The sequence below is a fragment of the Cetorhinus maximus genome, chromosome 5, assembly GCF_964194155.1.
Source record: "Cetorhinus maximus chromosome 5, sCetMax3.hap1.1, whole genome shotgun sequence".
NCBI lineage: Eukaryota > Metazoa > Chordata > Chondrichthyes > Lamniformes > Cetorhinidae > Cetorhinus > Cetorhinus maximus.
In genome coordinates, this window is record NC_135883.1 from 105826657 (window position 1) to 105839739 (window position 13083).

The 13083-nt window shown below is 46.8% G+C and overlaps 1 protein-coding gene across 4 annotated transcripts in view; it reads left to right on the forward strand.

Annotated features, from left to right (window-relative positions):
- The window catches only part of LOC144680838 (four and a half LIM domains protein 2-like), a 100868-nt gene that overhangs the window by 57037 nt on the left and 30748 nt on the right, over positions 1 to 13083 (forward strand). Inside the window, exon 1 of one of the 4 annotated variants that reach the window (XM_078542283.1) lies at positions 868 to 1074. The exons of the other annotated variants lie outside the window; for them this stretch is intronic. The gene's annotated coding sequence lies outside the window, so the exon portion shown is untranslated. Of the gene's footprint in view, positions 1 to 867; positions 1075 to 13083 lie in introns of those variants that run through there. 4 annotated transcript variants of the gene reach the window in all.

The window sequence follows — 13083 nt, forward strand, 5'->3', positions numbered from 1 at the left end:
GTGGAGGTGAGGACCTCAATGGAACTGAAGGACTGGCTTGCCGAGGGTGTCAGTCACTTGGCAGAGCTCCCCGTGAACCAAAGTAGAGATGATTAGTGCATGGCAGCAGAGTCAAAAGCAGAATAATAGAGCACTCACAGTTGCGTTGAGAGAGGGATGATGTGGTGAAGGATCCTTACATGGGTGTTCACCATCAACTCATGCTATTCATGCTTTATGCAAATCATAACTGGATCTTAATATTCCTCTAAATTCATTCTATTCCAAATGTAAATTCGTACATCAGCAAAGTTTAGCAAAGTGATCCAAACTTCAGCTCTCTTTAAAAAAAGGCTGACTGACATCCATGGTCAATATATAATTATTGATGATCTAGGGTGGTTCTGTCAATATGTGAGCATCTTTTTTCCCCTTAGGCTTTGGCTTAGGATTTGCCCATTCAAGCTTTAAGGATGCTCCAGAACCTATTCAGCAATCATCATAATGTGGGTGCATGCCTTTATTTGAATACTTCATAATTTCATTCAGTGAGTTATGTAGGCCCATTTAAATGTTTAAATGTTAAAGTTCACATCAATTTCACCAATAAATATGTTTTTCACAAGATAAAAGAATTGCTTCTGGAACATTTCATTTTAGTAATCCATTAAAAGCTAATTAAATAAATGGCTAAAACTGCAAGTGCATGGTTTAACTAGCAAGTTATCGCATAATTAAGACTATTTATAGTAAAAGAAGACATAAATAACTATAGTTAGCTGAGATATACCAATGGTTCAATTATACTCTCTTTCCATGGAATTTTCTGTGGCTGCAGTTTCCTAACCAGGTTAACTTTGCTTTGATCTTTATATCTTTCGGTTATACAATGTTGAAAACACAATTGTTCCCTGTACGTCAGCAGTGATCATATATTGCTTGGCTACAAACATCAAGCTTATATTCTGCTCCCAGATGAGGTGGCTGCAGGAAAATAACTGAAAGTGCTCCCTCTAAGGCACAGTCCTCTGAGTCCAATAACTAGGATTGCAAGGTTATAGCTGCATACCCTGAAACCATCCATCAATTGAGGTGGTAAGTACACTGCAGATGGCCATCAAAGTTGAAAATTATTATCCTATTTGTTATATTTTTTGTTTATTTAACATAAAGAGATATCCTTGTTATATTGCTTATTCTTACGCACTGAGGCTGTGAAGACGTTGATTCTGCAATGACAAGGAGAAAAAATATTTCTGGAAACATTAAACTTATAAAGCAAAATGTTTACCAACAGTTCTCCTTTGGCTAGTACCTGAGTAGGGAATTGCATAGATCTAGATCTTGATTTAGACACATGAAGCCGAACTTTGTAAACTAAATGAGCTGAAAAATACTTACTTTGATCCTTTAGAACATTATCAATAAAAAATACTGTTACAGTAAAAACTGAGTATGGTAAATGAGTCACAGAAATACTTGGGGAATGATCCCTACATACTAATGAGGCATCTGTGTTGCTTCTCTATCATGAAGTATCAGCATTAAATATTTAAAGCAAAGGAAGAAGCCTTGATGTAAACAATGTACTTACCAACATTGGTGTCAGAAAATATTGTGCCAGGCTCATCGAGGGGAAAATCTAGGTGGAGAATTCAATGTTTCATTCAATAGTTTTCCCTGTATACAGGTAACTTCCAAATGGAACTAAATTCTGGTTGTTACGAGGCAAAGATGTTTGACTCTGTTAACAAAAACTAAAGTCAACAGTGGAAGCCCTATACATAGGCCTTTCCTTATTCACATCACACTTTATTTTTCCTATGATTTTGCCCTGGGGCAGGATATTTAGGTCGGCGTGCAGGTACCATCGGTGGGCCTGGGAGCAGCTGGGGAACAGACTGCTGCTTGCGATTAGACCCCGACCATGACTTCACGCTGGCTGGCCAATTAATGGCCAGCCAGTGTGAAATGTGCGCTGGAATGCTCAGCGGTGCCGGGGTGGGGGCAGGAGGAGGCCGGGCGCTGACGTAAGCCCAGGCGTGGGAGAGCGCGCAATGAAAGCTCCCTGAAGGCAGAGAGATGCCTCAGGGAGCTGAAGAACTTAAAAGCAATAAATAACGATTTTAAAATCCAGAAAAAAATGTCCACGCATCATAATCAGTCACCTGAACATACAGATGATGACAATTCTGTCCATACATTTAAATTTTTAAAAAGTTAATAAAGGAAACCTCATTCTGCCCTTGGACTGTCTGGGACAATTGGAACCTTAAAGGGCTTAATCGGCCTCTTAATTGTCAGCAAGCGCGCTTCCGGCTTTTGCATGCGTCCGCTGCCCGAAATATTGCGTGAGCGCGGGGTGGCATCAGGACGCTTGCCCAACGCCATCATGCACTATTTTACGCTCGAGCGGGTCAGGCGCGCACCCGCACGCTGAGCATAAAAGTTCTGCTTCTGGGATTAAAAGAAAACTATTTCCTTCTTCATTGCAAAATGCAGGAGTGGGCCTGCTCTGAAAATGATTTATAACTTTAGAAAAGCTTAAGTAAAACTAGTTCATTAGTGAAAGAATTACCAAGCTGAACTATTGGGAAAATTTGTGCAGCAGTAAAAATACTGCATGAGGCAACTTTAATGCACCAATGTCCATTTATCATATGGCATATAAAGTACCAGATGAGGAATCACTGCTATTATTCTTACTGTTCTGACCTATTTAAACTTAATAACAAAAACTCAAATCAGTTAAGTAGCTGAAATATCACAATTATTTTTTAGTGTCAACTGTGCCTTAGTGTCTTTTCTGTATTTAGTGTCAACTGTGGCTCAGTTGAGAGCAATCTTCCCTCTAAATCACAAGTTTCTGTGTTCAAGTCTCACTCCAAGGGCAGCAGTTTCCCCCACCCCCGTCAGGGGGGTTGTGCGGGAGCGGGCGGGCCCCCCACTGGGGCCGCGCCCCCATTTTACATGGGTAGGCCAATTAAGGCCCGCCCAGCGTGACGTCTGCCCTGTGCAGGCGGAGGCGGGGATTCCCTGAGCAGGTCTGTGCGCTCCTTCATGCATGTGTGCAGAAATGCAGAACTGAGGCAAAGTGCTAAAGTTTTTAAAATTTATTAAAGGTAAAAAAAAAATTTTCCTAACATGTCTCCTCATGCTGCCCCAAGAATTGTCCCAGATTTGCACTAAGTGTGGTAGCGGGTGGGTAAAACATTGTTCTACCCGCCGGCCACAATGGCAGCTTTTCATACCATATCATCCTAAACCTGCCGCTTTCATTATACATGTCTGGGACACACTCTGTTTCCATGGCGGGCGGGCTCTCATTCGCGCCCCACGCCATCACCTCACCGCTTCATCACACCGGGCATCATACTTAAAGTCCAGCCCCACGCACACATCTCAGCACATCCAGCCCAGGACTACTGCAGGGAAGGTGTCCCCAAAAGGCACTAAGACTGCAGCCCTCAGGTTTAGTGACGCGTCACTGGAATGCCTTTTGGATGCCGTGGAGCCCCGCCGCAATGTCCTCTGCCCCCACTTTGGCTGCAGGATGGGCAGCAGCGTGACCAACTAGGCTTGGGAAGTGGTGGCAGCGGTGGTCACTGCTAACGCCTTTCAAAAGAGGATAGCCACCCAGTGCGGCAAGAGGATGAATGATCTCTTCCATTCCGCCAGGGTAAGTCACTCTTCTCATTACTCTCAACTCACACACTCACAAACACATCACACATCCACAGGGCCCTCACTCACTGCCAGTTCAAGGGACATCACCATTCACTCTCTCACACACACCTCCATTGTCCTCATCCCGTCCATGGGACCACTCACCACCTGCACAGGCCAGGCATACTTATTATCTTGGCAGGCATCCTGCTTACACTCTCTCCATCTCTACTCATGCAGGACAAGCTGGCACACAACAAGAAGGAGAGGTCACAAGACTGGTGGAGGAATGCCTGAAATCAAGGTCCTCACAGACTTTGAAAACAGAGCCATCCAGCTGGCCGGCGATGACCGGAACCGGTTCTGTGCTGACGGTGAGGTCGGCGCTGGTCTACCAAGTGAGGGTCCAGCAGTGTACCATCAGATAACCATGCTGTGAGTGATGTCCTCCTTCACAGGCCACTGCCATGCACTAATTATCTCTCCTTGCTTCTGTAGGCACATCTGGGAAACAGCCAACAGAGTTCACGATCCAGAGCCTCCAATCAAGCCCTGAAGAAATCCCTGAAGAGGAAACTGGAGGCACCCTTATTGAAGTCCCATCAAGACGCTCATCCACCACTCTCCACCAGCGCAGAGACGCACACCTCGGTGGGACCTAACTTTAAAGTAGCCTCGGCGTCACAATCTGGTGAGCACATCACACTTTTGGATCCACAACAGGTGGCGGCAGGGACTTCCCACTCAGGGGAATGCTGGAAGCCAGAACATTGCTGAGTCCAAAGCAGATGATGAGTCTCTGGACTTGGCCATGTCTCAGTTGCTGGAGCTGCAAAGACAAGCTTGGGAACATCAGGAAGGAATGTCCGCTGCACTCCCAGATTGAAAGGCACGATGGGGGAGTCTGCTGCCTTCACTCTGAGGTGACAGCGCTGGCATGCCAACGCACCGAGGTCAACAGTGGTAGGGTGGCGGCCGCCATGGAGGCCTTGGTCCAAGATGTCCTTCCTGCACCGCTGAACAGGCCAAACTCCATCGCTGATGCGATAGTTTGCCTCCAACAGTGTGTACGAGAGAGGGGTGCAGGGCAACTCAATCTCATTCCAGCTACCCCTTCTCCTCAAGGAGTCAGCCAGGGTCCCTTGAGTACCCATAGGGATGAAGATTAGCAGGTATAAGCCCCGGGTCCATCCATCCAGGTGACTCCGGGAGTCTTCAGCTCATCTGAATCCCCTCTTACTGTGACCTCAGCAGCTCCAGCTCTACAGGCTGAGGAGGGAGCCACTGCCACACAGCAGGACCCCGAAAGCAGGCCGGGGCCCTCCAGGTATTGGCCCTCCGGAGAACGCCCACCAAGGTCATCACAGACAGGATGTAGCAGTCAGCAGGCTGTCTCCACCTCCGCTGTGGATGACAGGGTAACACCAAGGCGCTTCAGCAAGATTTGGAAGGATAAGAAGATGTAGTTGCACAGCCTGGACACGAGTGTTAATCACTTGTACATCCTGTTCATTATTGTAAATAAACTCCCAAGAACGTCTCCCTGCCTACGACTCCTTGTTCTGATGAGCAGTGTTCTTGACACTCAGGTGTGAAGCACAAGATAAAGGCAGGTGTTTCAGCCCAGGGGCTCTTCCCTTTGCCTTGTGTGGCCTTTAGACCAAAGTGATGCCTCAGCCTCACAGTCCCTGGACACATTACTGATGCTGCACCTCGATGGTGCTTGTGTTTGCTGCCAGGATGTTGTGGGCAGGCGTCACAGAGTTCTGTCTTTCTCTCTGTGTGCTCTTAAGGAGGGGCTGGCCCCCATCTCTTCAGCATCAGTGACCACTGATATTGTGCTCCTGAAGGGATCAGGTGCTGAAGGCAGACAGAGTATAAGATGATTTTAAAGTTTCATGGCTGCGGCTCCGTGATATGACCCTGATCACAGAGCGCAAGCGAGCTGCCCTCGGCCAGACAGGAGTCAGACATTCTCAGAGGCTATATGAAGATCTGTGGAGTGTACTCACTGAATGTCATCATCATCCTCCTGCAATCAAGCGACTATTAGGGTCTCCATGACAGGAGCATTATGACAGAGGATATGTGAGTTGCCATAAGCCAGACTGGAGTCAAATGTTCATAGATACAATGTGAGGATCTATGGTGTCTCCTCGCTGCATGTTATCATCATCCTCCACAAATCTAGCAGTGATGACGGCCTCCTGAGAGCGTCTGCCTCATCTGGCCAGTGTGAGGGCCTCATCCCTGTCATCGTTGCCTCCGAGGACCTCCTCACCCTCATTCCCATCTCCGTCCTCCTCATCGGAGGAGATGTCCAGCTCCCCCATCTCCTCCTCAGCCAGCTCTTCACTCCAATGCAGTGCCAAGCTGTAAAGGGCACAGCAGGCGATGACAATACACGACACACTCTGCGGACTGTATTGTAGGGCTCCACCAGACTGGTCCAAGCACCAGAGCCTCATTTTCAGCATCCCGAAGGTCTGCTCCACCAAGTTGCGAGCTGCAGCATGAGCCTCATTATAGCGTCGCTCTGCTGCAGTCTGAGGCCGCCGCACGGGTGTCATCAGCCATGTCCTCTGCAGGTAGCCCTTGTCCCCAAGGGGCCAACCCTGCAGCCTCTGTGGAACCAGGAAGACTTTAAGGATCTGTGACTGACTGAGAATGTAGGAGTTGAGCACACTCCCTGGAAACTGTGCACAGACCTGCAGGAGGCGTTTCTGGTGGTCGCACACCAGCTGCTCATTCAGTGACTGGTATCCCTTGTGGTTGACATAGTTGACCACGTGTTGCAACAGAGATCTGAGCACCATATGAGTGCAGTCAGTTGCACCCTGCACCTGTGGGAACCTCGAGATCTGGGCAAACCCACTCGCTCGTGCATCCTGGCTCTCCTGGTCCTGGGCAAAATGCACAAAGCTGTGTGCCCTCGCGAAGGTGGCATCCGTGACCTCATGGATGCATTTGTGGGTGGCGGATTGTGAAACCCCACAGGGGTCACCTGTGGAGCCATGAAAGGAGCCACTGGCACAAATTGAGCGCCACTGTCACTTTCACAGCCACTAGCAGTGGATGCCCTCCATGTCCACATGCCGCCAAATCCTGCAGCAGGTGGCAATGTGACTGGCCAGTTCCCTAGACATGTGCAGTCTTCAGTGACACTGGTTCTCGGTCATCTGCAGGAGTGAAAGGCGGCGTCTATACACCCTGGGTCTATCTAGGCGCTGACCAGTGACAGTTCGCTGTGGCTCCTCGATGGTATGTGCAGGAATCCCAGCCGCCCCCTTCTTCCAGACGGTGCTGCTCCTCCCTCTGCGCAGCCAGGTGCCTCAGTCACTCTCTTCTCCGTCATCTTCGCTCTCTGCAAGCCACGAGGCATACGACTAGTTCACTAGGCTCCATGATCCTGATGTACTCCTCCTGCAGGATGAAAGAGATGCATGGGTTAGCATGGGTGTACTCAGCACCTCTCTTGGTTAAGCCTGAAGGCCCCTTAACGCATCCCGGAGGGTGCTGGCTGCCTCGTGGATGGCCAGAGTTTAGTGAGCTGCATGGCTGCCTGAAGCCCCCCAACTCTGCCCCATTCCACCCGACCGATTGGTGGCAGCTTTGCCCATTGGCTGTGCTCTCAGCACAGGTGCAGGCATTCTCCTAACCCGCTCTGCAAATCTGCCCTGTTAGCTTGAACCATGAGTTCAAACCGGGATCCTGACATTGCAAGGGGCTGTGAGCACCTCCAGCAGTGACTGCTCCATGGCCAGCTTTAGCAAGGAGATTGTACAACGTGCCCAGTCATCCAGCTATTCTGCAGTCCACTAAAGCTCTCATTAGTTTGCAGTCTGTGCCCGAGAGGTGAAAAGCTCTGGAGCACTTGGTGGCACTTTCATGCCTCTGCATTGCTTGAGTGGACAGAAAAGCTAGAGTCCCGACTCAAATCATATCAATGTGGCTGAGCCTGAACTGTCTCAGCTGCAGAGGAATGGTTACTTTATTCAAGGTATCCCTAATGCATGGGCACTTCATTTTCCCACACCCTCTCCACCCAACAAGTGCTTGTGCACTACCTTCAACCATAGGGCAGCTCTCTCCCTACCCCCCAAGTCGCCTCAGCCAAAGGGCAGCCCTTGCCTCCCCACCCCCTAAGTCACCTCAACCGCAGGGAAGCCCTTGCTCCCCCACTACCCAACATGCCTCAACCTTGAAGTCCAACCGGTGACCCAGGTGAGCGCTCCACAACGGTACTGTGTACTCACCTGCGAGTTCCCCTCAAAGTGCTGCCCGCCAAGTGCACGCCTTTTATATGCTGTTGTGAAACATGTCGGTGTGACGGACGATCCAGCGGAGGGGTGGACAATTCTGGCAGGCCAGCCTTGTGATGATATGCTGCTGTATTGCAATGAGGTTCCCGACATCCGATTGGGGGAAACGCGGCCTGACATCGGCAGGTGGAGAGGACGATCGCAAACTGGTTTCGCAACGTTGTGAAATCGATTCTTGGCCTTCTCACCATATTGTCTGCTCACGCCGCCAAGCACGCCCGACACCAGCAGGCACGGACTTGAACACAAAAATCTAGGCTAACACTTCAGTGCTGCACTGTTGGAGGAGCTGTCTTTTTGATGAGATGTTAAACTGAGTCCCCATCTGCCTGCCAATTACATGCATGTAAAAGATCCCATGGCACTATTTTAAAGAGTGGAGGGAGGTACCCCTGGTGTCCTGCCAATATTTATCCCTCAATCAACATCACAAAAACAGATTATCTGGTCATTATGACATTGCTCTTTGTGGGACCTTGCTGTGTGCAAATTGTCTACCGCGTTTCTTCATTACAACACTGACTACACTTCAAAACTGCTTCATTGGTTGCAAAGTGCTTTGAGATGTCCAGTGGTCATCAAATACGCTACATAGATGCAAGTCTTTTTTCTCTTTTCTAAGGAAAATTGCAGTTTTCTCTCACTGGTTAGAAAGTAAAATTGTGCAATAAAATTGGACTACATTTTGCTGATGGTTGCGTGGGGTGGGGTGGTGAAATGAAAAAGAATAGCTTGGAGCGATCTCCATAATCAACCTAGATTCAATCTATGCTTTTGAATTTCAGCCACTGTCTCATATTACAAAGTAATGTCATGAAGTTTGTAACACGGGAGTGAGATGTGACATACCATTCGGAATCATGTCTTAGTGCTTTAACTGCAATGAAGCTGGAAGAATTGTAACGATCTTCTCAATGACACATCAAAACAAATAGGCTGATGTGGAAAATTGCTTCATTGGTAGTGATGACCTTTCATTTTTGACTAAAGCTATTTGTTACTAAGCTCTGTATACCATTGCAGCTCAGAAGGTTGAGCGCAACAAAAGGAAAAAGACAAATACAATTTGCATGCCATAATTTGCCCTGGAGCAAACTGAAAAAAAACCAATTGCAAAGAACAAATTTACATCCTTAAATATCATTTCTGGATTTCTATGCAATTTGAATAATATTTTGCTTTTTGTTAGGTAATAGAGATAGGGCAACATCTTACCCCTGTCAGGGAGGTGGGCGGCCTTCCGATTGGCGCCCCCAGTCGGGGGGGTGGTCCCGCCATTTTACATGGGTGGGCCAATTAAGGCCCATCCAGCGTGACATCCGCCAGGAAGCACTATGCACTGCCTGTGCAGGCGGCGGGGGGGTGGAGGAGAGTTCTCTCAGCCAGGAGTGCGCTGTTTCACGCATGCGTGCAAAAGAGCGCACAGATCTCCCTGAGGCTAAGTGCTGCCTCAGAGAGATCAGCTCCAAATTTAAATAAACAGCTTTAAAATTTTTCCCTGTTCATAAGTTTTATTGAAACCTTTCTTAAAAATTTAAATACACTCATGAAACCTCATCCCGCCCGTGGATGAGGTTTCATTCTTTTTCCAAGGCCCGCCTGGGCTCCCGGCCTGCCCGCCAAACTTAAGGTTGGACGGGCAAGTCCATTAATCAGGTTAATTAGTTTTTTAATGGCCTTAACTAGGCCATTGACAGTCCGGCGAGCCTGCAGCCGAATCGGCTGTGCGCCCGCCGAACTGAAAATCTAAATGTGACGTCGGGACGCACGCCCGACGTACCCGCGCATCATCTTACGAGTCAGTGAGCGGGTCCCGCCCCTGCTCGCCGACCGGAAAAACCTGCCGATAGTTTAAGTAAGTTATATGTGCATTTTGGTGTGTTAAGAATAACGTATACCTTTAAATTTAAGTTAATTTATATTTTTTTTTCTATTTGTGGGTTAAAAGGTGAAACCTGGGATCTAGTTTCATTTTTGAATGGAGAGAGCAGGTCTAAAGCTCAGTTTGTATACCTGCATATCTAATGAGTTTTATGACCCTTGAAGTGGAGAGCTGTGTTTTCAAGCGGGGGGATGGTATTTTAGGAAACAAGCAAGATTAGAAAAAGCTGTGCTGTTGCCTAGCAACAGAGAGAGAAGAGCAGTTTGACTTCAGTTGGAAGCAGTTGCCAGCAGAAGCAGCCTAGCAGAGGGACAAATAGCAAGTCCCAAACTAAAGTGGAAGCCAGCTGCAAGGAGAAGGTGGACACAGGAGAGGAAACTGCAGAAGCAGGTTCCAGAAATTAAAGTAGAAAGTCCCCAAATCCAGGGGAGTGGAACAGGAAAGGTTCCAAGAGGACAGTCTAGTCAAAGGAAGAACAGGGAGTCCGGAAAAGATCCAGTTCCGTGGAAGTGAATGTAAGGAGCAGAGAGGAAGGCTCCAAGCTTCAGGTTTAAAGAGAAGTAAGCTGCAGGAAGCTGATTTAAAGCGAGAAGCCAGAAGACCCAAAGAGACAGCTGAGGACCTTTAACTCTTTACTATGGGCATGTGAAGCAGTGGTGTCCTGTTCACACAGCTGAGTTGGTGACAGAGAGTGCATGGGAGAAAGCTTGAACTCACGTGGTGACTCAGGGGAGAGGAGCATCGGAAGATGCATTCAAAATCCTGGAAGACCCCCGTGGAAGGTGTCTGAGAGACGGCTGAGAGAAGATTCCAAAGCAAGTTTTTGGAGAATGGAGATTGGAAACCCTCGTGAAGGATGGAATTCAGTGAGACTGGTTGGCTCACAGTGTGACAAGTATCTGGGGAGAGTTGAGGAGAATTGAGTTGATTTGAGGAGAGATCCATAGCATCTGTTTGGAGTGACATCTGTCACTTGGTTTCAGAGTGTGGTGTGTCTAACCACAGGTCACCTATTGGTTTACATGAACTGTGTACTTACTGTGAACATTAGAGTGAATGAAAAAAAAGATAGCTTTTGTGTAACTTGTGTTATCCTTACAAATATGTATATATCTGTAAAGATATAGTTGTTGGTGAAGGAGTAATATAATATGGTTCAACTTTTCTTGTTTAATAAATGTTTTATTCTTTTGTTAAAATTTCACCAGCTGACCCCTGTGACTCTATTCAGTAGCCAGTCTCCACGTATCTAAAGAAAAAATAAAAGTTAGGGTCTATCAAGCCAGGTTCTACCCTGGGATTTGGCTTGTCCAGTAGTAACATCAGCTGGGATCATAACACTTTATTGGAAATTAGGTCACTTATCAGAATTTTCAACTGTAACCGATATTATCTGAAAATGTGCACAGAGTCTTGTCGCAACAGGCTCTGCAAGATAAACAGGGAGGCTTTGTAGTGCAATGGCAAACATGATTTATCTTCTGCTTTTTATGTCTGAGTAATACATATGAGAAGTGCTTGTCTTAGGAAATAAGCGATAGGAATGGCACTAACCATGAATGATTAAGGTTTAAGTTTAGTATAAACATAGGTGACAGATCCATTAACTAGAGCACAGAAAGATAGCTGTTAATTAGTCTACTCTTCAAAAGATTCCAGAAAACATAGGTCAGAAAGAAATGTTTGAGAAAAGTATCCTTGAAGTAAAGAGCGACTGTTTATGCAAGTAAACAATTTTCGAAGATTTCAGGAAAAGATACATCATGAGGTCATATCTGTGACATGTACCTTTGGTGTTGCATATTTATGAGGCCTGCTTATGCCATGCATCTGAGCTTCCCTGACCCCAAGTATTAAAATGGTAGCAGGAAGTGACATAGAATGAACATGGTGTTAAGTGCTTTGTACCTTTCTTAACTCAATGCCCTCACATGCCATACCTTTCTTAGGCAACTGCCTGAGTTAAGTGAGTTGTTTAAAATTGAAGTGCTGTGTTTCTATTTGGTACAAATTGTATTTTGCACCAGGTCACATTCCATATAGGAATTTTTTTTCAAAGCACTTCTTCTATTACAGCTCCTTCACCATTTTGTCAATCTAAAACATAACCATTCAGCTTCTGGCAAAATTCCTGGCCCTGATATTTACTGAGTGGTGAGGCAGGAGTGGGGTTGACGATTAGTAACTGAGAAAGCAGGAATTACGAGAAAGGCAGAGATTCTGCTCAGTTTAATAGTGGGATCTCATTAACATTTTATAATTGCCAAAGGGCCTCTATGGGAGATGGTGATGTAAAGGTAATGCCACTGGACTACTCCAGAGGGTCTAGGGACATGGGTTCAAATCCCACCATGGCAGCTGGTGGAATTTAAATAAATTAAATTTGACTCTTAACTGCCTTTGGAAATGGCCCATTTATTTCAAGTGCAATTAGGGATGCTAGCCTTATCCACATCCCAAGAAAGAACAAAACAAGTGGATTACTCCCCTGACCCCCATGCTACCTGTTAAACTACAAGTCTGTCCTGCCCATCTTGGAGTGTTGAAATTCACATTCTATACCCATTCCCGCCCATCCCACCAGCCCTTTTAATTCCTTCTCTAAATGATAATGGCTGTTAGCATGTAACAGGATTAGCATCTTCTCCAATAGTTTTCTAAGTTTACGTGCTGAGTAGATAGGTTGTAGAGGCCAGATGGGGCTCAGAGGTAAGACAGATTTAATCACCAGTCTCTGCAGTTAGTTGACCTTAGTTGGGACAGTGTTACTAGCTTGTCACTGCTGTTGCATTAGCGAAAGGATCAAATCAGCCATGGCCTTCCTGATCGCTGTCCATCTGCAACAAGTGTGTGCCCATTGAGAATGACAAGCTTAGACTCCTCCGATTGATAACATTAAAAGCAAAATACTGCAGATGCTGGAAATCTGAAACAAAAACAGAAAATGCTGGAAAAGCTCAGCAGGCCTGGCAGCATCTGTGGAGAGAGAAAAACAAGAGTTAACATTTTGAAATGTTAACTCTGTTTCTCCATCCACAGATGCTGCCAGACCGACTGAACTTTTCCAGCATTTTCTGTTTTGAAAAAGAGCGCGGAGAGTGAGGGGAGGTCATTTGAAAAAGAGCGCGGAGCTTGAAGGGAGGTCAGTTGAAAAACAGCGCGGAGCTTGAAGGGAGGTCATTTTAAAAAGAGCGCGGAGAGTGAGGGGAGGTCATTTGAAAAAGAGCGCGGAGC